Raw genomic sequence first — 27,675 nt, 5'->3', positions numbered from 1 at the left:
ATTAGGAAGCAAATCAATAAATCTCCTGCCTGCCTCTGAGGAGAGCAGAAAAGGAGCCAGGGATGTGACAGGAATGTCGACTCGTGAGATGTGCACACTAAAGACACACTCCAGAGCCTCTGCTACTGCACACCAAAGACTTGGCACTTAACGTCCCAGTACCAAAAACACAGCGGCATTGAAGATGCCCAGCGACACAAGCAGATGTACTCTGTTGCACAGGGGAGTGAGTTTCTTAAGGAGATCGGTTTAAATCGTAGGCAAGCTATTGAAGTGCTGATGATTATGATCCGCTTTTTCACTGAGGGAGGCAGAGAGAGAGAGAGAGAGAGAGAGAGAGAGAGAGAGAGAGAGAGAGAGAGAGAGAGAGAGAGAGAGAGAGAGAGAGAGAGAGAGAGAGAGAGAGAGAGAGAGAGAGAGAGAGAGGGAGAAAGAGAGGGAGAGAGAGAGAAAGGCGAACATACTGACTCACAGATTAGCTAGTCAGCAGACAAGTGCTGCTTAATTCCCCTTGAGGAGTTCAAAGGTTTCTCTCTTCCTTGTAAAGAGCCGTGCTGCACACGTCGAAGAATAAATGAAGTTTTCATGGCAGGGTAAGCATCAAAGCATTAACATGTTTCTGTGACAGCAGGGTTACAAGAGCAGCAGAAACTGAGCTTTGATAATCACTGAATCACACTGAAACCGTTTCCCCTGTATTCTGGTCATGGCACACAATTCAGGGACCGCCAAACCACTGCAAACCCCTCAGAACCCTCACCAGCATTGTGTTTGGACCTTGTTTCTCCTTATATATTCGCCTGCCTGTGTTTGAATCCCTCCGATTGGGCATATCGGAGGTGTTGCTTCCCTCGCTCTGTCTGGCATCCCCCCACCCAAAGCTGCCAGCGATGACAAGCAAGGTAATGCCCTTGAATACCCCAGAGGGCCCCTGCCCCCCCACCCCTTCTGTCGCCCCGCTCTTCCTCAGCTCCCCTTTAGCAGATGGCCACAGATGGAAAATGGAGCCAAGCAGACCTGATGGGCATCTGGTTCGGGTCACACACACCATAACTCTCCCACGCACACACACCTTCTCATAACGCGCACCTGATGTGCGTCTCTCATTCTCATTCACCGATTAGTCACCTTTGCGAGCAATTGTCACCATGCCAGCACAAACCATGATCCACTTTATGAACATATTGCCTGAGCAGAGTAAAAGGTAATTGTTATATAACTATAATGACTGGGTGTATTTCACTACCCAGGGAAGCCACGTCTGCAAAGTTTATCTGCATTTATTCTGCTGTGTGTATTTTTAAACCCAAAAACAGGCACTTACAATCAGGTAGGTTGTGTCTGCACGACATGTACGAAGAATCAGAATGTCTATTGATTTCAGTGGGCTTTCTTGGTTGTTGTTGTTTTTAACACATAAGACCACACAGGTCTAACCTATGACACCATCATTATCCACGAGTCACTGAACAGCTGCTTGACCGGGCATTGCTTTGGCTGCTGTAGCAAAACAAAGGAGCAACCTTTCTATCATGCACTGTATTGTAAACCAGCTATTGTGATACGTTATTCCACTCTTGTGTTATTAGTGGAGATCATGGCGAATGAGCATACATCACCTTTTCCAGACAATCTCTTTACAGACAGAAATACATTGTGCTAAACTACATTTGAGAAAATGAATCCTGTGCAAGTTGATGCTCCTGTACACGTTGGCTTTTGTGAAATCGCTTATCAAATCAATGGAAACATCATAGATGGAGACAGTTTAAGAAATGCATTTTTCTCATCAATCGTTTTCTTCCAACGTACGATACAAACACAAAGGGTACAACAACCTCTTGACCCTCTCTCTTTGTCCTAATGCTTATGGGTGAGGACCAGGTGGGACCAAGGACAGCATCCCTGTTCAGAGGAGCTCTCTCATCCAAAACACAGACCTAGCTATCCATTTCCAGGTGACAGATCATTAAAGCGCTGATGGCCAACAGATGGTGATGTATTGCTGTTGATACTGGTGCTGCACCGTTTTGGAAGCAGCCTGTTCCACAAATTGCTGCATCATTTTTTCCCCATAATGTAGCACTCCAGACAGCACCGGATATTGGACATAAAACACGCCCCCACCCACCCCCGGCTGTTCACCAGGAAAGGATAATATCTTGAGGATGATGATTGACCATGTAAAAAAAAAAGATTCTCAAACAGATGCTTGTTTGTTTTAGGTGAATCAGGCAAAATGCACACAACATAACCTCATTTAGGGTGACGAGTGGCATTTTTCCCATGATGTGCACCAGTTTGTGTGATGCAATCAAGTAAAATACTAAAAAGACGGAACCTTTCTCTGGTGCATCCGTTAAAGGAGCAGTACAATTAAAATAGTCGTTTAAAGAGGTGCTAAACACTTAAACGTGTTTTTTCTTTAGCTATAAACTGAATAATATGACTGTGCGATAATGAAACACATCAACGCTGGTCTTGTTGATATTTCTTACTACATTTATAAAATCGGCATTTCAAGGGATGGAAATTGCTCAACACGCCATCTACTGTTTTAAATCAGCCCTGAACCTTGCAAAGTCAACGGTGACGTAGGGTCGACCGTTTGGGACTTATCTACGTCATTAAAAAAATAAATAATAATGTTAACGCCCTCTAATCAGAGGTGAGCGACCCACCGCCCCCTTCTGTCTGCGGCTCATGCGTGGTCGAGGCGTCTTCGCGGGGCGGTGTCTTGACGCCACGCCGGTGTCGGGGACCGCGGCGGTGCGCCGGTCCTTCTCGCGGAGTTCCCACTCTGCTCCTGCAACCCCCGCATCCCACCCCCTCTGCCCCTTGCCCACTTTTTAGCATTTTTCAAAATTATGCAGCGGGTGGAGTCCGGCTCAGGCCTGGGGGAGAAGTTACACTTTAATAATATAATGAGGATCCCCTGTTCACAACTTACTTCTTGTACTTAAGCCAATGCTGCCATCTAGTGGTGTACATCTGTACCGCTCGTTAGCAGGTGGAAGGGGGGGAAAATGGCAGCGCTTTTGGCTTGAGGGGACCAGCGTGAATTGTGCCTCGAGGAAGATAAACAAATGACAGTGTTATTCAGTGTCTCTCCCCTTAGAATGCTCTTCCACAACATATATGAAATAGAAGATATACCACAAAAACAAAGTCACATACAAGTCAAATCAAATCTTGAGGTGAAGGCCAACTAGGAATAGGCCTATGTGCCACTTTTTAAAAGATGTTTCATTCTGTTTACTGTGGTTAAAGCGCTGAGAAGGGGAGAATAAAAGCAACAAAACATGACAAGATATCTCTGCTGCCAGTTCCATCTTATCTTGTCAAGCTGTTCATCTGAAGATCTGCATTGGAACATGGCAGCTAGTTTGTTTTTGGTAAGACCACCAACAGCTGATGGGCAGATATGACCATGTTCCTCTGACCATGTAAAAGCCGCCTACGCTATCATTTTTTTCTGTGTATTTGTGTGAGAGTACTACTACTAATACAACTAGGACTACTACTAACAATAATAATTATAATAATACTACCACTACTATTACTACTGCCACTACTACTACTTCTACGATACTACGATTACAACTACTACTACCACTATTACTGCTACCACTACTACTACTACTACTACCAGCACTACTACTACCACTAGTGATAATAACAATAATAATAATAGTAATAATAATGATAACAATAATAATAATAATAATCCATCCATTATCTAAACCCCTTATCCTGCTCTCAGGATTGGGTCATTATTTGTAACCTGTGGTATGTAAATGGGCCACTATATAGCAGAGCACATTAAAATATTATTATTATGGTGGCACAGTGGCGCAGTGGTTAGCGCGGTCACCTCACAGCAAGAAGGTCCTGGGTTTGAACCCCAGGGTCATCCAACCTTGGGGTCATCTCAGGTCATCCTCTGTGTGGAGTCTGCATGTTCTCCCCGTGTCTGTGTGGGTTTCCTCTGGGTACTCTGGTTTCCTCCCACAGTCCAAAGACATGTAGGTCAAGAGAATCAGCCATACTAAATTGTCCCTCTGTGTGTGTGTGTGTGTGTGTGTGTGTGTGTGTGTGTGTGTGTGTGTGTGTGTGTGTGTGTGTGTGTGTGTGTGTGTGTGTGTGTGTGTGTTTGTGAGCCCTGTGATGGACTGGTGGCCTGTCCAGTGTGTCTCCCCGCCTGTTGCCCAATGACTGCTGATATAGGCTCCAGCATCCCGCGACCCCAATTGGGATAAGCAGCTTGAATAATGGATAGATGGACGGATGGATATTGTGTTGTGCATGCTCCATCTCGCTGCTCACTGCAAGGAAGAAGAAGTGGAAACAATGTCGCCTGCATGATAGCGTGAATGATTTCGTAAACATGAAGGAAGAATTTCATAAGTCACTGTTGGGATTGCTGGATAAAATTTTCAACACTTCCAGAGATGTGGTGGCTGAGCAGATATCCGAAGGTAGCACGTGCATGTGACTGTGACCGTACGCTACGTGTAATGACCGGTCTGAAAAATTATGTAAAATCTGAATGAAAAGTAAGCTATAGACTTGAAATATTGACTTGTAACATACTGCCATACCTCAACATGCCAAAATAAAGTGACAGCTGAGCTGACTTGATGATGTAAAGCAAACAGTTTACAGTTGATTTTTTTCATCCTTTGAAAGACCATAATAGCAAAAAGTAATAGCTGACACTACTTTGTACATGATGTTAGCACGGGAAGGGGGGGGGGGCTGGGGGGGTCTGCAGCTCCCCTTAGTGGTGGGTGCAGCCCCCCCGCAGTAGTGGCAGATGGCTGTGTACCATCTTAGACCCAAGAGTATGCCTAACTTCCTAATGTAAAAATGCAAAAAATAAAACCTTTATTTTAAACAGTGGGCTAGGGCTGTGTGGAATGTATATTTTTAATAATAAAGTGAGTATACTCTGTTCCAAATCTGCTACACATGCATCTTGCAAACAAAACAATGACGTCATACTGTAGCGACCAGGGGAGGCGGTCGTTCTGACTGTCGGCGGTTCTGTGCTGGGGGAGCACAATGGCTGATGGGACTGTTAATGTTAGATTTAAAATTGTGTTTTAATGATGTGGTATTCATGGTGTGGTTATTCTTGTGTTGTTGTTTTGGGGGTTCGACTCAGACTAAGCAGGAGACCCTTTACTGACTAGCTGACTGGGACTGATGTCGGCACTCGAGAAATGTGGGGGAAGGGGTGGGGGGTTTCTTACGTTATCAGTTCTGGTCTGTTCTGGCCAGTGTGAATAAAAGAGCACTCTCCCGGGGTCGTGCGGTGTGTGGGGCACAGGAGTTGCGATTAAAAAGAGATCTCTGCCTCTCGACTCGCCGGCTCGCCACAATACTTTTTGTTTTAGTTGGTAGCCCCCTACTTAAAACATCTTCCCGCACGCCTGCATGATAATGCTGTATTATTCTACTTGTTAAAAATGAAATGTGTCAAAATTATGCGTGTAGTAGAACTAGAATACCTATGTGCGTGTGACCGTGATTCATGCGCATGCATGTAAATAAAGAGGGCCTCGCATGTCAAGTTCATACAGGGCCTCTCATCCCACTGTGACGGCCCTGCTTACAGGGGCTTCACTGTCCTTCGCAATAAATAAATGAATGAATGAATAAAAAGATACCTTAAGTGACGTTTGGCGTGCTCAGCCATCTATCAAACCCTTTACACTACACAACAGATTTCCAAATGTCCTTTCAGATGTTTTTCCCCAAATTACCCCAGAAAAAGACAAATTATTGGCTTAGCAAATACTTGGTCACGGTTAGGGGGCAGTAAAGGAGAAAAACTAAAAGGACAAATACAGTAGCAAGTGGCAATGGGCGGGGTCCAAGCACTTCGCGCAATATGCTTTAATCTTCTACTACTACTACTACTACTACTACTACTACTTTCAGCTGCTCCCATTAGGGGCCACAGCGGATCAACCGTTTCCATTTCTTCCTGCCCTCTGCATCTTCCTCTGTCACACCAGCCACCTGCATGTCCTCCCTGACCACATCCATAAACCTCCTCTTTGGCCTTCCTCTTTTCCTCTTCCCTGGCAGCTCCATATTCACCATCCTTCTCCCAAAATGCGCAATGTGCTTTAATATATAAGCTTAATACAAAAACTCCTGAACATGTGTTTCAAATTTCAGGTTGATATCTGAATGTGTTCATAAGTTATCGCAACTTTTGGAAATTAGCTATTTTGAAAAAATTGATTGACTTTTATAATTGAAACTGTATGAAATATTAAAAAAAATCTGTAAAAAAAAAATCAGAAAAAAAATTAACTTTTTCAGGCTTGGTCCTGAGATGTTCTGTACCAAATTTGGTGACAATTGCTCAAAATTTGTGGGAAAAGTAGTGAAAAAACACATGTGGACAAAATTTGAAATGGCAGAAAAACTAAAATCTATCAAACAGAACTTTTCAACTTAATATGACCTTTAGAAGAATTTGAAAACCTATCACACATGCATACATTGCTATAAGGTTGAATTTAGACAACTTGGGACTTGAACCTGTGATCTTTGAATCCCCAGAGAAGGCGACACCTTCCCAGGGACTTCATATCATACCAGTGATTCCCATACCTTCCCAGTGTATGATTTTCCACACACCTTACAAACTGAGGCAATGACATTACAGTTACGGTATTTTTGTCTCTAAACTTAAAAAATTCACAATTGAAGTGTTGGCGATGAAATTCTGAAGAAAAACAAAGTCACAAACCATTCTGCTGATTTGTCAAATACTTTGGTGAAGATTGATCAAACACTGGCGCAATAGAAAATGTTGAACATACAGTAGTAATTACAGCAAGACACTGAATGTTAGACTGGTCACACCATTTGAAACGTGATATTGAGCATCCAAAGGAATTGAATCAAGTGCAACTGGACTTTGTATATATCCGTGAAGACGTTTCGCCTCTCATCCAAGAGGCTTCCTCAGTTCGTGCCTTTCTGACTAGACCAAGCTAGTCTGACTGGTTGGTGATGAGACTCAGAATGTATCCTCTTGGAGTCGTTGTCAGAGCTATAGATGTCCATGGCTCTTTGTGTTCCGATGTTTACAAACGCCCGTCGCTAACAGAGCCATAGATATGAGTGGCTCTTTTGTGTACCAATGTTTGGCCGCGCCCGTCGTTATCGGAGCTATTGATTTGCGTGGCTCTCCTGTGCTCCGATGTCCAGCCGCGCCCGTCGCCATCGGAGCTATTGATTTGCATTTGTTTAGCAGCGACGGTCGTTGGGGGTGTTAGTTTCGACTTCATTATTCAGTGGTCACGAGAGTCGTTGGAGCCGTTAGTGACCGACTGTTGTTCTTGGAGGCTAGGCTTCTTGAGTCTCCTGGGTAGAGATGAAAGGACGGCATTGTAAGTGGGAGATAGGTGGTGTCGCAGACCTCCTCCTCTGTTGAGGGATGGTTTTTCCAGTTTCGCATAGATGGCTTCCTTCACCCCTCTTTCAAACCATCTATCTTCTCTGTCCAAAATGTGTACGTTGCTGTCCTCGAAGGAGTGTGTCTTCTCCTTTAGGTGTAGATAGACTGCTGAGTCTTGTCCTGAGGAGTTTGGCCTTCTGTGTTGGACCATCCGTTTGTGTAGTGGTTGTTTGGTTTCTCCTATGTATACGTCAGTGCAATCCTCATTGCATTGTACAGCATACACCAAATTGCTTTTTTGGGTGTGTGGTACACGGTCTTTGGGATGAACCAGTCTTTGTCGGAGTGTGTTGCTGGGTTTGAAGTATACCGGGATGCGGTGCATCTTGCACATCTTGCAGAACAATTTGGGTCTCACACCCTTAAAATGGTGAGGGAATATGAAAGGATGGCTCGGAAGATTGCAGACTACAGAAACCACTTGCGATTCAATCTGAGATGCAGACAACACAGGCTCATACCCATTAGCCTGCACCTGTTTACCACAATGAGAGGACATAGAGCAGACAGAACCATAGAGAAGGCACAGAATCAACTCCTGAATGAAAGAGTGAGACAGGTCCATTTCACTATTGAAGGGCTGAAGGAGAAATCTGACCAACTACTCCAGCAAATAACATCCCACTTGCCTGGTGCAGTCTTGGAGAGGATCACTGATTTCACCAAGAAAGCCCAACTATCTCAACACCACAAAACTGAAGAAAGGCAGACAAGGAAGTTTCAAAACTTACAGCGACGAACCAACAACACTAGCCAAGCAGATATACTTACCTGGAGACAAAAGACAGAATATCCCACACAAAATGGAACGCAGAACAGATGGATCAAGAATCTGTCTGACAAGGTACTTTCCCAATCAGAGAAGAAGGTCTTAGCCAAAGGACTGAACTTCGCCATGACACCCAAACAACTACCTATAATTTACCTCATCACATCCACAGAATCAGCCATAAGGAAAAATAATCTAATGGAAACCGAGGCGGAACAGCTTGGGTTAAAGGTATCAGCAGCTCTGTCCAATGCAAAACTCCCTCCTTCATAACTAACCATGGAGGAAAGGAAAGCCGTGACAGCCCTGAGCAAGGATGAAAACATCACTATCCTTCCAGCAGATAAGGGGAGATGCACGGTTATCCTCAACACAACAGACTACCACGCCAAGATCACGTCATTACTCAGCAACACCAACACCTATGAACCCCTGAGACGCGATCCTACTAGTGGTTACAAGAGGAGAATAATAGAGTACCTACAGAAACTACAGAAAGGAGGAACCATTGACCGGATACAATACCACCATCTCTACCCACAAGATAACATTCCATGCATAGATCCATAAAGATGGAACCCCTCTCAGGCCCATCGTCAGCAGCATAAACTCGGTCACGTACAACATTGCCAAACATATAGCCAACATCTTGACCCCTTTAGTGGGAGAAACACCCATCGTATCCAAAACTCTGTTGACTTCGTGGACAAGGTCCAAGGCGTAAAACTGGAACTGGATGAAACCATGGTATCCTACGACATGACCTGGTTATTCACCTGCATCCCAACCATGGAGGCTTTGGAAACTGTGAGGCAACGTTTGCTACGGGACAACACCCTCCACAAAAGGACCAACCTCAGCCCAGACCAGATTTGCCAACTACTGGACCTTTGCCTGAACACTACATATTTCCAATTCAGGGGCCAGTTTTACAGACCGAAACATGGCTGTGCAATGGGCTCACCAGTATCTCCCATTGTGGCCAACTTATATATGGAAGAGGTAGAACACAGGGCCCTGAGCTCCTTCAGAGGAACACCTCCGAGCCACTGGTTCAGATATGTGGACAACACATTGGTCAAAATCTAAACACAAGAGGTGCAAGCGTTTACCAAACACATCAACTCAGTGGACAAGAACATTAAGTTCAAAAGAGAAGACATAAAGAACAACAGTTTGCCCTTCTTGGACTGTGACGTCCACATTGGGGAAGACAGGAGCCTCCACATTGGGGTTTACAGGAAACCTACACACACAGACCAATATCTATTTTTCGACTCACACCACCCTCTGGAACACAACTGAGCGTCATCAGAACTCTGCAACACAGAGCTGACAATGTGCCCAGCAGCACTCAGGCCCAACGAGAAGAACACAAACACCTGAGGGGAGCTTTAAAAACCTGCGGCTACCCCAGTTGGACCTTTGTGAAAACTGCAACATGTTCCAAAAAGACCAACCAGGTGAGCGACGAGGAGAAAAGGAACAGAAGGAATAGCACAGTCATCCCGAATGTTTCTGGGGTCTCCGAGAAACTCAGGAGAATTTTCAACAAACACCGCATCCCGGTATACTTCAAACCCAGCAACACACTCCGATAAAGACTGGTTCATCCCAAAGACCATGTACCACACACCCAAAAAAGCAATCTGGTGTATGCTGTACAATGCAATGAGGATTGCACTGACGTATACATAGGAGAAACCAAACAACCACTACACAAACGGATGGCCCAACACAGAAGGCCAAACTCCTCAGGACAAGACTCAGCAGTCTATCTACACCTAAAGGAGAAGACACACTCCTTCGAGGACAGCAACGTACACATTTTGGACAGAGAAGATAGATGGTTTGAAAGAGGGGTGAAGGAAGCCATCTATGCGAAACTGGAAAAACCATCCCTCAACAGAGGAGGAGGTCTGCGACACCACCTATCTCCCACTTACTATGCCGTCCTTTCATCTCTACCCAGGAGACTCAAGAAGCCTAGCCTTCAAGAACAACAGTCGGTCACTAACGGCTCCAACGACTCTAATGACCACTGAATAATGAAGTCGAAACTAACACCCCCAACGACCGTCGCTGCTAAACAAATGCAAATCAATAGCTCCGATGGCGACGGACGCGGCTGGACATCGGAGCACAGGAGAGCCACGCATATCAATAGCTCCGATAACGACGGGCGCGGCCAAACATCAGTACACAAAAGAGCCACTCATATCTATGGCTCTGTTAGTTACGGGCGTTGGTAAACATCGGGACACAAAGAGCCATGGACATCTATAGCTCTGACAACGACTCCAAGAGGATACATTCTGAGTCTCATCACCAGCCAGTCAGACTAGCTTGGTCTAGTCAGAAAGGCACGAACTGAGGAAGCCTCTTGGATGAGAGGCGAAACGTCTTCACGGATATATACCAAGTCCAGTTGCACCTGATTCAACTCCTTTGGATAACCATGACCTGGATGAATGAGAACATACACAGACATGTTGCGATATTGAGCATCTGCACAATCTCTTGTGTCAATTTTGGCAGCATCTGAAGAGTTGTGGTGGTATAGCTATTAACTGATTTCAAATGTTTGGAAAATATAGAGTGATGGACTTCTGAACTGACCATAAGTTACAGTGAGGCAAACTTTTATTACACATCAGCAAATGTGCTGGGGGAAAAAATCAAGCTCTGTCGGACGTTCGGGTGATTTTTTTTCTTTTTCATTTTGTGAAGGTTGAAATGTGAAATGGTTAGAAATGTAGATTAGTTGTAATAAGCCACGCCCACTTTAATCGATCATTACCATATTTTTTGCATGATCCAAGATCGTGCAAACCGAATTTCGTACAAATCCATGCAGCGATATAAGCTTTTCGCATTTCTGGTGCCCCCTTCAGTTTAAGCACACTACACTGTAATCCGTAAGCTTAGAGAAAACTCCTGAACATGTCTCAAATTTTAGATTGAGATCTCAATGCGTTCATGAGTTATTGCAAGATTTTTCTAGAATTGGATTTGCTTATATTATCGAAACCACATGGAATATCAAAATCCGAAAAAAATAACTTTTTCCGGCTTGGTCCAGAGATGCTATGTACCGAATTTGGTGACAATTGTTCAAAATTTTTAGGAAGAATAGCGGGGAGAAAAACATTTTGACAAATTCAAATTTGCGGAAAACCTTTCTAAGCAAAAATGGGCGTGGCTTCTAACTTTAGATTCGTCTGGATCCACAAAATCTAGAAGAAAAAATAAATGTTGCGTCTGAGATTTACAGTTCTGAAGTCCGTTCTACTGACGGGCTAGCAAGATGGCGGACTGAGCATACTTGCAACAGCGTATGCTAAACTTCCTCAAAAATAATGTAACCATCACGGATGAAAGGGCTACCGAGCATATTCATCCGTGACCGTTACATTGCCCCCTTCGTTCGGGACCGCCACAGCCAGGACACGACCCTGAGGTTCCCGCACCGCAAGCGACAACGTTAACCACTCAACTAAAGGGTCCGACCCGTCAGCCAAGGGCTATCGAGCCTAGTCATTCGTAATCGTTACATTAAATAAGGACTGTTTCTCCTCAAACAAGCTTTTGATTACGAGTTTAAAATGCCGAACAAGGAAGTAAAATCTACGGGGGGGGCAAGATATGACGACGAACACCAAAGCTAGCAACAAGTATGATGGACCGGACGCGCTTCCAGATCATGACTACGGGGTGGAGGCTACTAATGTCAAATTCAACGTCAACGGTGTTGTTGTTTTTTTGTTTTTATTTCCCTTTTGTATGTGTTTAAGTCGGAGAGTACTGCTGGCGTCGTGCGTGGCTGCCGCTTCTCCCTGTCGTAGCCCCCCTTCCCATCCACCCCTGTATGTCTGTGTTATGTTTATCTGTTGTCTTGTTTCACCCCGTTTGTTGTAAAGCGACTTTGAGTGTTAGAAAAGCGCTATATAAGATTGATTTATTATTATTATTAATGCCGGGCCAAATAAACGAAGTGTCGACGAGCTAGAAGAGTCACCATTAAACACTCCATCTATGGGCTCCCATTTTCGGAAATTAGTAAGACCAAATGAAGAATCTGCAATTGAGACCATTCTGACTGCAATAAACACCCTGGATACCAGATTTGATAAACAATAGAAAAACTGGAAGATATCAATACTCAGATTAAGGAGAATAGTACAATGAATGGCAGCCTGGCCATTCATTGTCATTCATTGTCAAAGTCAATGCGGCGGAACTCAAAGAATGCAAGAAGATTGAAATGAAAGATTGGACGAATGCAATTTACATGCCATGTATAGGCTATGAAGAAAAGATTGCGTTGTATGGTAGCCGGCAGTAGCATGTGACCGTCTCTGGCAAGATCTCGAGAGGAAGTGGAGTACTTCCTGTTTCCGGGGATAACAAAAGGAACTACTCAGAACAACCACCAGGGGGTGGCAATACAATTTAAAAAAAAATCTGGTTCCATCACAGGAGTCTCAATTAAATTTATTAAAACCAGATGTCAACAGCAAAGGGAAAATGAATGTAAATTGGCACAAGAAATGAATTAATGTTGGGACGCCTGGGTGATGTGGCGGTCTATTCCGTTGCCTACCAACACGGGGATCGCCGGTCCGAACCCACGCGTTACCTCCGGCTTGGTCGGGCGTCCCTACAGACACAACTGGCCGTGTCTGCGGGTGGGAAGCCGGATGTGGGTATGTGTCCTGGTCGCTACACTCTGATCGGTCAGGGCGCCGGTTCAGAGGGGGAGGGGGTGGCGTGATCCTCCCACGTGCTATGTCCCCCTGGCGAAACTCCTCACTGTCAGGTGAAAAGAAGCGGCTGGTGACGCCACATGTATCGGAGGAGGCATGTGGTAGTATGCAGCCCTCCCCGGATCAGCAGAGTGGGTAGAGCAGCGACCTGGACGGGTCGGAAGAGTGGAGTAATTGGCCGGGTACAACTGGGGAGAAAAATGGGTTAAAAATAATAAATAAATAATGAGTTATCACATGAAGACAAAGTAAAGATATGAGTTTACAAGCCAGATTAGGTAATTTGTTCATCCAGAGGGCACAAGGAGTTTACGGTAAATTAAATTAATTTGGTACAGTTAATTAAATAAATAATTAATAATGGTACAGTAAATTACTGTAATTAAAATATGAATTATTAATGAAATTATTAATATTATCCTAATAATAAAATCAATACAATAAACTAAAAAATATTTTATATGAATAATAATTGTATTTATTTTACTTTGAGTTTATTTAATTTAGGTTATTTTGAAATTAAATATTATTAGGTTAAACATAATTATTTAATTTGGTACAGTAAATGTTTTAAAGGTTATTTTAACTTATTAGGTTATTTTTATTATTATGTTACTAATAATAAATTAATTACATAATATATAACCTAATAATAGTTATTTTAATTTACTAAAATTAGGAATTTATTATTAAATAACTTTATATATAAAAATGAATAAATGTATTATTGATTATATAATAATTTAATTTACTCATTTAATTTACTGCAATTTAATTTAATTTATTCAATTTACTGTACTTAAATAGTCTAAAATTATTTTTAAAATTAAAATTATTTTTAATGCAGGACTACAAAAAGAATTTGTAATATGAAAATTATTTTACATACATTTACTTGTTTATTTAATTTACTTGAATTATTTAAAATAAATAAATACGTATTTATTTATAAAATAAATAATTCCAGTAATTTTAAATTGTTTTAATATTATAAATTCTTTTATTTATTTTTTTGAAGTCATGATTTATTATTAATAGTAACCTAATAATGTACCACATGTTAGGGTTTGTGGAAGACCCCAAGCGCACGACAGGCCGCCTCTAGCTGCTGGATGTGGGAGTTAGTCAGTTGGATCTGTCCGATGAGAGCCGCTCGAAGAGGGCTGGCCGGTACGCTCTCTGTGTCGGCTGGGATCGTCATGGTCAGTTCGTACTGTTAGGGTTTGTGGAAGACCCCAAGCGCACGACACCAGACAAAGATGGGGGTAGCCGAAAACTGGCGTACTTTATTCCTTACGCGTACCAATAGTCAAACATAGGAAGGCAATGAGCGACAAGGAAAAACGGAAAGTCCAAGGGGAAAAAACTCGCGGGTAATCCAAACGGGAACACGGCAGGATACTTCCACGGGGAAACTTTGCAAGGGAAAAACATGAACCAAGTGCTGGGGTGAGTTCGGAGAGAAAAGGACCGTGAGGGAGGAGTAGCCGCTACTGCGAGGAGGTTACAACACGAACTGACAACGGGCGCGTGGGAGGCCACCAAACTTAAGCCCAGCCCTGACGACTAAGCCCGGCCCTGACGAGGCGATTGGCTGCCGGCGCGGGGTGGGCGGGCCACGGCGCGGGGTGGGCGAGTCGTAACAGTACCCCCCCCCCTCCACGGGAGCCACCAGGCGACTTGCCCGGCTTGTCGGGATGGGAATTATGGAACTCAGTGAGCAGCCCAGGGTCCAGGATGAGCTGGCGGGAGACCAGGCTAGCCCTCCCAGTCCACCAAATACTGGAACCCCCGTCCTCGGCACCGGGCGTCCAGCAGCCAGCGGACCTTCCACTGGGGGTGCCCATCCACGATCTCAGGGGAAGGCGGTGCCGGGGCCGGAGGCATCAGAGGACTGTGGGAAACAGGCTTAACCCGAGACACATGAAACACGGGATGGGTCTTCAAGGAAGCCGGAAGCTTAAGACTCACCGCCGCGGGGCTGAGAACCTTCCTGATCTCAAAGGGCCCGACAAACTGGGGGTTCAGCTCCTTCGCAGTGGACTGAAGCGGGAGATCCTTCAAGGACAGCCACACCCTTTGGCCTGGTTGGTACGTAGGCGCTGGGGACCGGCGTCGGTTGGCTCCCAGACTGGCGCGCTCAGCTGCCCGGAGCAGAGCAGCTCTGGTCACCTCCCAGATGCGACGACACCGGTTCAGATGGGCCTGGACGGAGGGAACCGCCACTTCCGACTCCTGCGCAGCAAAGAGAGGCGGCTGGTAGCCAGGGCACACCTCAAAGGGTGAGAGGCCAGTGGCAGAGCTGACCAGGGAGTTGATGGCATTCTCGACCCAGGGGAGGAACCGGCTCCAGGAGCTGGGCTTCTTGGCGGCCACGCACCGGAGGGCAGACTCCACGCTCTGGTTCATCCTCTCTGTCTGTCCGTTAGTCTGTGGGTGATAGCCAGAGGTGAGACTAACAGAGGCACCCAACCCCTTACAAAAGGCCCGCCATACCTGGGAGATGAACTGGGGCCCTCGGTCCGAGACGACGTCCCGGGGAAGGCCGTGGAGACGGAACACGTGGCTCATCAGGAGGTCCGCCGTCTCAGAAGCCGATGGGAGTCTGGGGAGGGCCACCAGGTGCACTCCCTTACTGAAGCGGACACCACTGTCAGGATCACAGTGTTACCCTGGGAGGGAGGCAGTCCGGAGACAAAATCCAACACCACATGGGACCAGGGCCGGCTTGGAGTTGGGAGGGGCTGCAGCAGACCCGCGGGTGCCTGGTGAGAAGCCTTGCTGCGAGCACAGACGGAACAGGCCCTTACGAAGTCCCCGACGTCGTTCCTCATGGTGGGCCACCAGAAACGCCGAGCCAGAAAGGTGAAGGTGCGGTGGACACCCGGGTGGCAAGCAAACTGACTGGCATGGCCCCACTTGAGAACCCGGGGCCGGACTGCGTCCGGGACGATTAGGCGGCGTGGAGGGACATGGCTCGGGGCGGGATGGGAGCGCAACGCCTGCCTGACCACGGTCTCGGTGCCCCAGGTAACCACGCCAACCACCCTGGCCTCAGGAAGGATGGGAGTCGGCTCCTCTGTAGCTGGCTCCCTCCTCGGGTGTTGTCGGGACAGGGAGTCTGCCTTCGTGTTGAGGGACCCGGGGCGATAAGTCAGCGTGAAGTCAAACCGACTGAGGAAGTTGGCCCACCGTGCCTGCCGACCATTGAGGCGCTTGGTTGCCCGGATGAACGTCAAGTTCTTATGATCCGTCCAGATGGTGAACGGCTGTTCCGCCCCCTCCAGCCAATGGCGCCACTCCTCCAGAGCAGCCACCACTGCCAGCAGCTCCCGGTTCCCGACATCGTAGTTCTCCTCGGCGGGGAGGAACCGACGAGAGAAGAAGGCGCATGGGTGGACCTTCTGGTCAGACGCTGACCGCTGGGAGAGGACAGCCCCCAACCCGGTGTCCGAAGCGTCCACCTCTACGATGAACTGCCTCTTGGGGTCGGGGTGGAGCAGGACCGGGGCGCTGGTGAACCTCTCCTCGAGGGACTGGAACGCAGAGCAGGGCAGCCGGGGACCAAATGAACGGCTGGGAGGGGGAGGTCAGCCTGGCGAGAGGTTCTGCCACGCGGCTGTAGTTCCAGATGAACCTCCGATAGAAGTTCGCAAACCCGAGGAAGCTCTGTAATTCCTTCCGTGATGTGGGATCGGGCCAGTCCACCACAGCCTGGATCTTGCGGGGGTCGGCCCGGGTCTGTTTCCTCTCAACGATGAAGCCCAGGTAGTCAACGGAAGGGGAATGGAACCGGCAATTCTCTGCCTTGACGAAGAGCCGGTTCTGGAGGAGACGTTCGAGTACCCGGCGGACATGCTGGACATGTTTCTCGAGGGTCCTGGAGAAGATGAGGATGTCATCGAGGTAGACCACCACAAACTCGTCGAGCATGTCGCGGAGAATGTCATTCATTAGAGCCTGGAATACCGCCGGGGCGTTGGTGAGGCCGAACGGCATGACCAGGTACTCATAATGACCCCGGGGCGTCTTAAAGGCTGTCTTCCACTCGTCCCCCTTTCGGATCCGGACCAGATGATAGGCACACCGGAGGTCCAGCTTAGCGAAGACTGTAGCCTGGGTGAGGGGCTCAAGGGTGGAACTCATGAGAGGAAGGGGGTACTTGTTTTTGACGGTTATCTCATTGAGTTGGCGATAGTCAATGCAGGGTCGGAGGCCCCCGTCCTTCTTCTTCACGAAAAAGAATCCAGCTGCCACCTGGGAGGACGAGGGCCGAATGAGCCCCGCTGCCAAGGACTCGGAGATGTACTCGTCCATCGCAGCTTTCTCGGGGATGGTCAGACTGTACAGACGACTGCTGGGAAGGGGTGCCCCAGAGTGGAGGTCGATAGCATAGTCATAAGGCCGATGAGGAGGAAGAGATTGGGCCCGGGTCTTGCTGAAAACCTCACCTAACTCATGGTACTCAGGGGGAACAGAGGAGAGGTCGGGAGGCGGGGTACTAGGGGCACGTCGGGGGGATGGGGCGGGAGCAGCCTGGAGACATTGGGCATGACAGGAGGAGCTCCACTCCATGATGGTACCGGAGGCCCAGGCGATGTGTGGCTAATGCTGCACAAACCAGGGGCGCCCTAGGATCACAGGAACTAACAGGGACTGGATGATGTAGAACCGAAGTCTCTCCACATGGTTACCTGCTATGGTGAGAGAGACAGGGTGGGTGCGTTGGGTGACGCTGGTGTAACGGGGGCAATCCTATGCTGTTCTAAGCTGGTCAGCCTGCTGCATGCCCGTCACTCTCATCATTAGCTCTGCGTTGTGTTCTAGTTTTGGTGGGGCCCCAGATGTTGTTGGGGGGGGCCCTCAGTCTCTCATCATCATCATCATCATCATGATCAAGGAAGGAGGGGGGACACACAGGACTCTATTTGGCCCACCTTGCCATTTATTTTGGTTTCAAACCCTTCGACAAACGTCCAGTCCTCCAGCGGGAGCGGTGTTTCTTACGGACGTGGGGGTCGAAGTTCAACCACTGCCCGGACTTCACTCATGTGCGTTAGAAGGAGAAACCGTCCACGGGACTCCGATGTAAGAAAGGATAAACAAGTATTTTATCCCACAGCTTGCAGTATCTTCTTACAGGGATACTCAAGGTTACATTCTCCTCAACCAGCAAAACTGTCCTACGGTAAGAAACACGCGTGGCTCGGCTCGATCGCTGCTTGACACTCCCCCCACAAAACAAAAAAATGGCCTCTCCCGCGTTCCCTCTTCCGTGTACCCACAAGACCTCTCTCTTAAAGCGACAGTACAAGTATATGACGGTCGTTATAAAACATACATAAAAGTAAATAATGACATAAAATAAAATGTAGTAAACACAAATAACAGCACACAGACAGGATTTGGTGATATTTCATACTCAAACAAAATAAAATCATTAATTTTAACCTGGTTACATCCCCCCCCCCCCTGAAATTCACCAACATCCTGACAGCAGGATAAAAAGAGAAAGAGGAAAGGAAAAGCCCATCACTGACTACTGGCACAAGTGAAAAGAAGGACCTAGTCCTCCAGTCAACTTAGGAGCTACCTCAGTTACGAGGTCCAGAAAATAATGAGGTTGATCAAGTCTCAGAATTCCCTTAGATCAATGTGACGCCTGATACGCCACACCATGCACTTGGCCCAAAACAACCCTGTCTGATAGACACCTAATAACTCACATTAAACTAGTTTGAATGACTCCAACCTCCATCAAAGTTCAAACCCTCACACTCCGTAGAAATGGCATCTGAGCCATAGATTCTATTAACCTGTTCACTGACCTCACCACCCTTCCTGTGCGTGTCCTAACCCGACCATCGCTCTCTACTTGTGTGTGTGAGACAGTGCGAGCTGCAACATCTGTATCGAGTGAGGGTGGTGCCCCTGTGTGCGAATCAGTGTGAGATATAACACCTACACTACCGTTCAAAAGTTTGGGATCACCCAAACAATTTCGTGTTTTCCATGAAAAGTCACACTTATTCACCACCATATGTTGTGAAATGAATAGAAAATAGAGTCAAGACATTGACAAGGTTAGAAATAATGATTTGTATTTGAAATAAGATTTTTTTTACATCAAACTTTGCTTTCGTCAAAGAATCCTCCATTTGCAGCAATTACAGCATTGCAGACCTTTGGCATTCTAGCTGTTAATTTGTTGAGGTAATCTGGAGAAATTGCACCCCACGCTTCCAGAAGCAGCTCCCACAAGTTGGATTGGTTGGATGGGCACTTCTTTGAGCAGATTGAGTTTCTGGAGCATCACATTTGTGGGGTCAATTAAACGCTCAAAATGGCCAGAAAAAGAGAACTTTCATCTGAAACTCGACAGTCTATTCTTGTTCTTAGAAATGAAGGCTATTCCATGTGAGAAATTGCTAAGAAATTGAAGATTTCCTACACCGGTGTGTACTACTCCCTTCAGAGGACAGCACAAACAGGCTCTAACAGGTACTATTTAATGAAGATGCCAGTTGGGGACCTGTGAGGCGTCTGTTTCTCAAACTAGAGACTCTAATGTACTTATCTTCTTGCTCAGTTGTGCAACGCGGCCTCCCACTTCTTTTTCTACTCTGGTTAGAGCCTGTTTGTGCTGTCCTCTGAAGGGAGTAGTACACACCGGTGTAGGAAATCTTCAATTTCTTAGCAATTTCTCGCATGGAATAGCCTTCATTTCTAAGAACAAGAATAGACTGTCGAGTTTCAGATGAAAGTTCTCTTTTTCTGGCCATTTTGAGCGTTTAATTGACCCCACAAATGTGATGCTCCAGAAACTCAATCTGCTCAAAGAAGTGCCCATCCAACCAATCCAACTTGTGGGAGCTGCTTCTGGAAGCGTGGGGTGCAATTTCTCCAGATTACCTCAACAAATTAACAGCTAGAATGCCAAAGGTCTGCAATGCTGTAATTGCTGCAAATGGAGGATTCTTTGACGAAAGCAAAGTTTGATGTAAAAAAAATCTTATTTCAAATACAAATCATTATTTCTAACCTTGTCAATGTCTTGACTCTATTTTCTATTCATTTCACAACATATGGTGGTGAATAAGTGTGACTTTTCATGGAAAACACGAAATTGTTTGGGTGATCCCAAACTTTTGAACGGTAGTGTACATCGAGTGAGTGTGATGCCTCTATGTGTGGTGCATGTGTGTTGTGTGGTGCGTGTGTGTTGGGTGGAGACTGAGCAGTGGCCCCCACAGGACTGACTACCAGACTAGACGGAATGAACTCTTCCGCTTCTGCCCACTCAGATCTAGGCGAGTCTCCAAGTGATGAGACTGCTAGCCCCACTGCATCCCCTGAGACCGTCAGGCCATCTGCACTGTCCTCATCGGACTCTGCGCAGTCAAGCAACTGACTGGTTGTACCGGACTCCTCACCCTGATCTAACTCAGGAAGGGGCAAGAAGTTGACCTCCAACAAACGGTTCCTGTGCACCACCCTGGTGTGCCCCTCTGCATCCTGAATCTTGTAGACGTGGATATTGGGGTTGACACCGACAACCGTGTACACTCCGTTCTCCCATTTGTCAGCCAACTTTCTCTTCCCTCGCTCACTCTGGTTCGCAACCAAAACACGATCCCCGACAGACAGGACAGTGCCCTTGGCGTGTCTGTTGTACTGTCGCGCCTGATGCTGCTGCTCAGCCGTGGAGTGCTTCTGAGCGATCTCCATTGCACTCCTTAGACAGGAAAGCAGAGACTGAGCATAAGAGTCATAGTCAACAACGTGAGGGTCATGCAAAACCTGCCTGAACATAACATCCACCGGCAGTCTTGGGACACGCCCATACATCAGGAAGAAAGGCGCGTAACCCGTGCTCTCGTGAACAGTGGCATTGTACGCGAGCGGGAGAGAATGGATCTGCTGAGGCCACTGTTGCTTCTGCTGAAGCGGAAGGGAACGGAGCATATTCCCCATCGTGCGATTAAACCGCTCTGTCCCGCTATTACCCATAGGATGGTAGGCCGTCGTGTGGGACTTCGCTACACCCGCCAACCTGAGAAGCTCTGCAATCAGGTTGCCCTCAAAGTTTGTGCCCTGGTCAGAATGTATTCTCTCCGGAAACCCGGAAACACAGAATCCCAGAGTTTCTTGGCGACCTGCTTCGCTGTCTGATTGGTGCAGGGGAATGCGTGAGCAAGCTTAGTGAAGTGGTCAGTAACCACTAGGACATCGACTGACCGCTGCTTACTGTCCTCAGCGGACCAGAAATCCATACACACAAGCTGCATCGGTGCGGAGGTTTTAATGCTCTCCAAGGGCGCGCAAGCAGCTGACTCTGGGGTCTTCCCAAACACACATCTCCAACAGCATCTGACATATGCTCTGATATCCCTCTCCATGTCAGGCCAATAAAAACGCTGCCTTGCAAGAGAGAGAGTACGGTCCTGGCCCTGATGACCAGCGTAATCGTGGATGCCAGACAGTGCCTTGTCTTTCAGGTTCAGAGGTAAAACAAACTGAGACCTCCTCTGCTTGGACACTGGGTCCTTTGTCACCCTGTACAAGACACCATCATTGACTTCCAACTTCTCCCACTGTTTCAACAGCCTGAGGACCTTCTGGTCAGCACCATGCCTCTCATGTCTCGATGGCCGCTTCCGAACAGCGACAAAGGGCAACACCTTGGAGATGCAGGGGTCCTGCTCCTGACTCAACCTGAGCTCCTCGGTGGATAACATTGGCAGTGTATCCTGACCACCCGACAGATGCTGAACGTGCTGGACCAAACTGAGTGCTGTGAATACTGATGCATCAGGCCAGTCACATTTGGCTTGACAAAAAGCCCTGACCTCAGCTGCACCACAAGCAAACCCAGATCGCGCACTGCTCACTGTTTGGGACTGGCAACTTAGTCTGAAAACATCCTGCACAGAGTCCCCCTCAACCCCGTCGGCTTCCTGAACAAGGGCCGGGTAGGGCTCCCTAAGTAGCCTCTGACTGACGGGCTTGGAAAAAGAGTCGCGACTCAAGGCATCCGCCACCACGTTTTTCTTCCCTGGCAGGTGTTTGAGATCGAAAGTGTAAGACGCCAACTTAGACACCCAGCGGATCTCACACGCATCAAGCTTCGGCTTCGTTAAGAGATAAGTCAGCGGATTATTATCCGTCCAAACGGTGAAGCTTTGACCCTTCAGCCAGTGGCTGAACTTTTCACAAACACTCCACTTCAGCGCCATGAACTCCAGTCTATGAGCTGGATACTTCCGCTGTGAGGCACTGAAGGACTCGCTCACAAAACCAACAGGTCTGGCCTTGGACTCTCCTCGGGGCACTTGAGACAGCACCGCGCCGAGTCCGTCCAAAGACGCATCGACCGACAAAATGAAAGGCACCTCAAAGTCTGGATGGGCAAGCACCACACACTCCAGTAACATCGTCTTCAACAGATCAAATGCTTCCCCACATTCCACCGTCCAGTCTGCGGAGGTAAGCTTACGGAAGCTGCCATGGGGCTTCTTATCCTTAGCTGACCTCCCCCTCCTCTTTTGTCCAGCTGTAAGGGCGAACAGGGGCTTAGCCACGGAGGAGCAGTTCGGGAGGAAATGCTGGTAGTAAAATACCATACCAAGGAAAGATTTGATCCTACGAACAGAAGGCGTGCACCCATCACCTTCCATGAGATCCTGCACTGTCATGTTGGAGATTACCTCTACTTTGGAGGGATCGACAGACACACCTCCGCCATCAACCACTTGGCCCAAAAACCGCACCTGCTTCTGCAGCAGATGACACTTTTTTGGAGCCAGTTTCAAGTTCTCCCTCAACCTCTGAAACACAGTGTGGAGCCTCGACAGAGCCTCAACCTCTGACGGCGCGAAGACAAGAAGATCATCAAGATAGCACAAAAGCTTCGTGAAGTTCAGATCCCCAAAGATCCCAATCATCATGAAGGCTGCAGGGCTATTACAAAGGCCCTGTGGCATGCGATTGTATTCATGCAACCCAAGGGGAGTCGTGAAAGCAGTGTACTTCTTGTCATCTTCATGCATTGGGATGTTGAAGAAGCCAGAGGTGAGGTCCATCGTACTAAAGAGGCAGTTACCACCCAGCGCGGCAAGACAGTCTGACTGGTGTGGCAAGGGATGAGCGTCTTTCAAGGTCCGAGCATTCAGCGATCTGAAATCAGTGCAGATCCGAAGCCCGCCATCCTTCTTCCACACCATAACCAGCGGTGAAGCATATGCGCTCGAGGACTTCCGGACAATCCCTTTCTCCTCCATATCAGTGAGAACCTGTCTCAACTTCTGATAGTGGGCTGGGGGAACCGTCCTGTAGGGCAAGCGAAAGGGGCGCTCATCCACCAGATGGATGCGATGTGTGTATCCTGTGACCTCGCCACAGTCCAGAGAGTCCCTGGAGAAGATGTCATGGTACTCGGTGAGCAGCTGAGTGAGCTGGGACTTGCATGCCTCACTAACCTGACAGGAGCTGAGGTCAATGTCACTGAGTCCGAGCTCTGACAAACTCCTAGCCGGCTGGACAGGGGGACAGGCACTACCTGTGGCGTTGGACTCATGCCTCCCCGCAACTGATTGCAGTCCCTGGAAAACATTAAAGTCCTCAATCGCCAAGCATGGAAACACATCAGCCAGCTTGCAGTTCCTTTTCAGCGTGATGGCTTTGTTAGATGGATTGACAACAGTCATGGGTACCCACCTATCACCCCAGAGCGGTGTGACAAGTCGACCTACGAGGACACCGCGTGGCATGGCCTTGGAGTCTGTCGGCTCCACAACAACAGTGCTTCCAGCTGACATAGGCACCTTAGCAGGAAGTCTGCCCCAGACTAAGTGCTCGTGCCTCGGTAAGAGTGTCACGGCCTGGGTGAGCTTAACAGTACCTATCTTCTCAGGAACAGCACCACCCCTCCAGCGCTCTACATTCGTGAACATGGACAGGAACTGTTCAACGTCAGGACTAGACGGATGTTCCTGTCTGGACGCGATGTCCCAGTACTCAGTACCACTCTTGAGGACATGGGCCACATGTTTAATGACGTTTGTGCCGACTATCAGATCATCATGCTGACCGGGCATGACCAAAGTGGGTATGACAAAGGAAACACCATAAAGCTGCATGTTGAGGTCATAAAAACCATCAGGCCTAGTCTCCAGGCCACCACAGCCAATCAAGACAATGTTCTCTTCAGGCTGCTGCTTCTCAGGTAAAACACCCCCAAAGCGGAGCTTCTCTACTGCATTTTCACTGATACTGCATGACATAGAGCCAGTATCCAACATGCCATTAAGCTGCACACTCTGGTTGACAAGAACAGGAGCATAGAACAAGTCACTGAAAGCCTGAATCCTCTATGTCGCCTGAATGACTATACGCAAACCCTGAGGTGCTTTGGCACACTTGTCATCATACCATTTAGCCAAGTCGGAGACATCAGTGAGGGATACATCTACATTACCCACACCATCCCTCTCTAGGTGTGGGTTTAGTAGTTTAACGGACGAGACTGACAACCAGCTCTTCCACCAGGCTGAGAACGGAGCTGGTTGGGCGGCTGAGGGTGAGGACAGTCCCTCTTCCAATGACCAGGAGACAAACAGTTTATACATCGGTTCTCCCGGCTGCAGTGGGAAAATGTGAGGTGATCCGGAGACTTACAAACCCTGCACAACCGCTGAGGTGCGTCTGGCACCCGCCCTGCGGCGCTAGCTGGCGGTTGAGTCCGCGTCGGTGTCCGGACTACAGCGCTAACTGGAACCTGAGTCTGCATTGTGACCAAACGGTCTAGCAAGCTCACCAAACTCCTCATATAGTCATCACTGCCAAAGACAGGTGCGGGAGACGGTGTAGGACACCTTGCACAAAATGGTGTAGATGACGCATGAGCCGGGACGGGAGATGGCACCACCGGCACGGTCGTGTTCAAGTCGGGAGCCACGTCGACTACAGGGACATGAACCTGTGAATGGAACCTACGCTCTACCGCGCCTGCTTCACGTTATCCACCTGCAGCAACATGGGACTTCCTCTCCAGCATGTGCTCATCAAGCCTCTCTTGGATCTCGCTAGCAGACCATTTCCCTGCGGACTTGAACTTAAAAACATTGGCAAGAGACTGATCTGGACGGTGTTTGATAAACATCATGCTTACCTCGTGGCTTGGCTCTTCAATATTACGGCCCTGCCACTTCAGGCATTCGTCAGCCACCTCCATTGTCTTATTAAGCCTAATCCAATACTCCATAGCGTCCTCACCTGGCTTGGGCAGTGTACTGTAAAAGTCCGCCAGGGGCATGCTCGAGTATGTGAGGTCACTAAAGTGTTGCTTCAGTACATCAAAAATAATGTGGGGGTTCGCTATGTGGTCGACAGATGTGTTGCGCAGCTTTATCCTCACCACGTCCCCTGCTTTCCCCATAAGCTTAGCTAGAATCTCATGTGACTGCTCACTAACTGGAATGGCTCGCTTCCTCAAACACAAAGTCATAAGGCTCTCCCACTCATGAACTGTAAACTTATCAGAGCTATCGCCTCTGAAAATAGGAGGCTCCCTAGCGTCTGTCTGCATTACTACTCTAACACTAGGCACTGTCTCCGAACACTGTTCAGCAGACCTAGCACTGTCTGTGTGTGTGTTTCTAAGCATTTGTGTTTCCTGCAGCTTAGCAGTGATTGACTCTCCTATCTTCTCTGCTAACTGAGTAATGAGCGTGGCTAACTCACCCACTGGCTGCTCGCTGTTACCCAGCACAGCCCCTTCACTGATACCTGGCCTGGCCCGTTCTACGTAGCGTGTGGAGGTGAACTGAGGAGTGCCAAATGTGGTCGGGTCTCTAGGTCCTGGTGCTCTGGTGTCTGGTTCCCCGCCCTCTAAGAGCTGCCCCAAACTCCTACCTACACCTAGCCGTAAACCCCCACCCACATCTAACTGGTACCCCCTCTCCATAGCACACTGGCGATCCAAAAGATCCTGATCAGCAATGTTACCCCCACCTACGTACGAACCACCCTCTGCCATGTTCCTACCTCTAACACTCAGATAAAATAAAAAATAAAATAAAAAAGTGAAAAGCTCAGTTCATTTAAATAATTGAATCTAGAAAGCACTAAGATATTGAAACAATCACATACAATCAACAAATTCACCAATAGATTAATCACATATGCACATATCTAGTAGTTTACATCAATAGATTATTCACACGAGTCCTTCAATCACATCAACATTAACTTTTTTTCCTTTTTTCCGTGTGTTTTTCTTCCTTCAATATATACAAATGTCCTGTTCACAAGCCCAGTCCATGGTAACCACAGCTATGACTGTCCAGTGTCCACACAGCTCAACTCCAGTCCACTGTAACATGAGTGTACAGTCTATAGAAATACCTGAGGACGTCTGGGGCTTGATGACGACAGCAGCCTCCCGCGGCGAGCAACTGATGTCGCTCTCAGGATCCAGGAGGGTCACGGCACCAATGTAACGGGGGCAATCCTGTGGTGTCCTATGCTGTTCAGCCTGCTGCACGCCCGTCCCTCTCATCAGTAGCTCTGCGTTGTGTTCTATTTTTGGTGGGGCCCCAGATGTTGTTGGGGGGGCCCTCAGTCTCTCATCATCATCATCATCATGATCAAGGAAGGAGGGGGGACACACAGGACTCTATTTGGCCCACCTTGCCATTTATTTTGGTTTCAAACCCTTCGACAAACGTCCAGTCCTCCAGCGGGAGCGGTGTTTCTTACGGACGTGGGGGTCGAAGTTCAACCACTGCCCGGACTTCACTCGTGTGCGTTAGAAGGAGAAACCGTCCACGGGACTCCGATGTAAGAAAGGATAAACAAGTATTTTATCCCACAGCTTGCAGTATCTTCTTACAGGGATACTCAAGGTTACGTTCTCCTCAACCAGCAAAACTATCCTACGGTAAGAAACACGCGTGGCTCGGCTCGATCGCTGCTTGACACTCCCCCCACAAAACAAAAAAATGGCCTCTCCCGCGTTCCCTCTTCCGTGTACCCACAAGACCTCTCTCTTAAAGCGACAGTACAAGTATATGACGGTCGTTATAAAACATACATAAAAGTAAATATTGACATAAAATAAAATGTAGTAAACACAAATAACAGCACACAGACAGGATTTGGTGATATTTCATACTCAAACAAAATAAAATAAAAACATTAATTTTAACCTGGTTACACTGGCCAGGCAGCGCTCGTCCAGCGCGAAGGCCTCCATGGGCTTCTCAAGCGTCTCTAACGAGATGTTAGCCTGGGCAGCAAACTCCGAGTCCAGGAAACACTCATCAGCCCCCGAGTCGTGGAGTGCACCCACCGCGAGCCGCTGGTCAGCCCAGGCCAGGGTAACGCTAACTAGATGGTTCTGTGGGGCAGGACGGCGGGAACAGGAAAGTCGGCTCACTAGGATCTCCCGGGGCCCCAGTGAGCCTAGTCTTTTGGCCGAGTGGGGCAGCCGCTGATCAGATGTCCCTTCTGGCCACAGTAGAGGCATTGACCCGCCTTGAACCGGGCCTCCGGTTCGGCCGGACTAAGGCGCGTGCGCCCCAGCTGCATAGGTTCCTCCCCCATCGTGGTCTGGGGCGCGGGGGGAGAAACGGCCACAGGGAAAGTGGGGTGAACAG

The sequence above is a fragment of the Lampris incognitus genome, chromosome 1 (genome assembly GCF_029633865.1).
Source record: "Lampris incognitus isolate fLamInc1 chromosome 1, fLamInc1.hap2, whole genome shotgun sequence".
Classification (NCBI taxonomy): Eukaryota; Metazoa; Chordata; class Actinopteri; order Lampriformes; family Lampridae; genus Lampris; species Lampris incognitus.
This window is presented reverse-complemented; position numbering follows the sequence as displayed.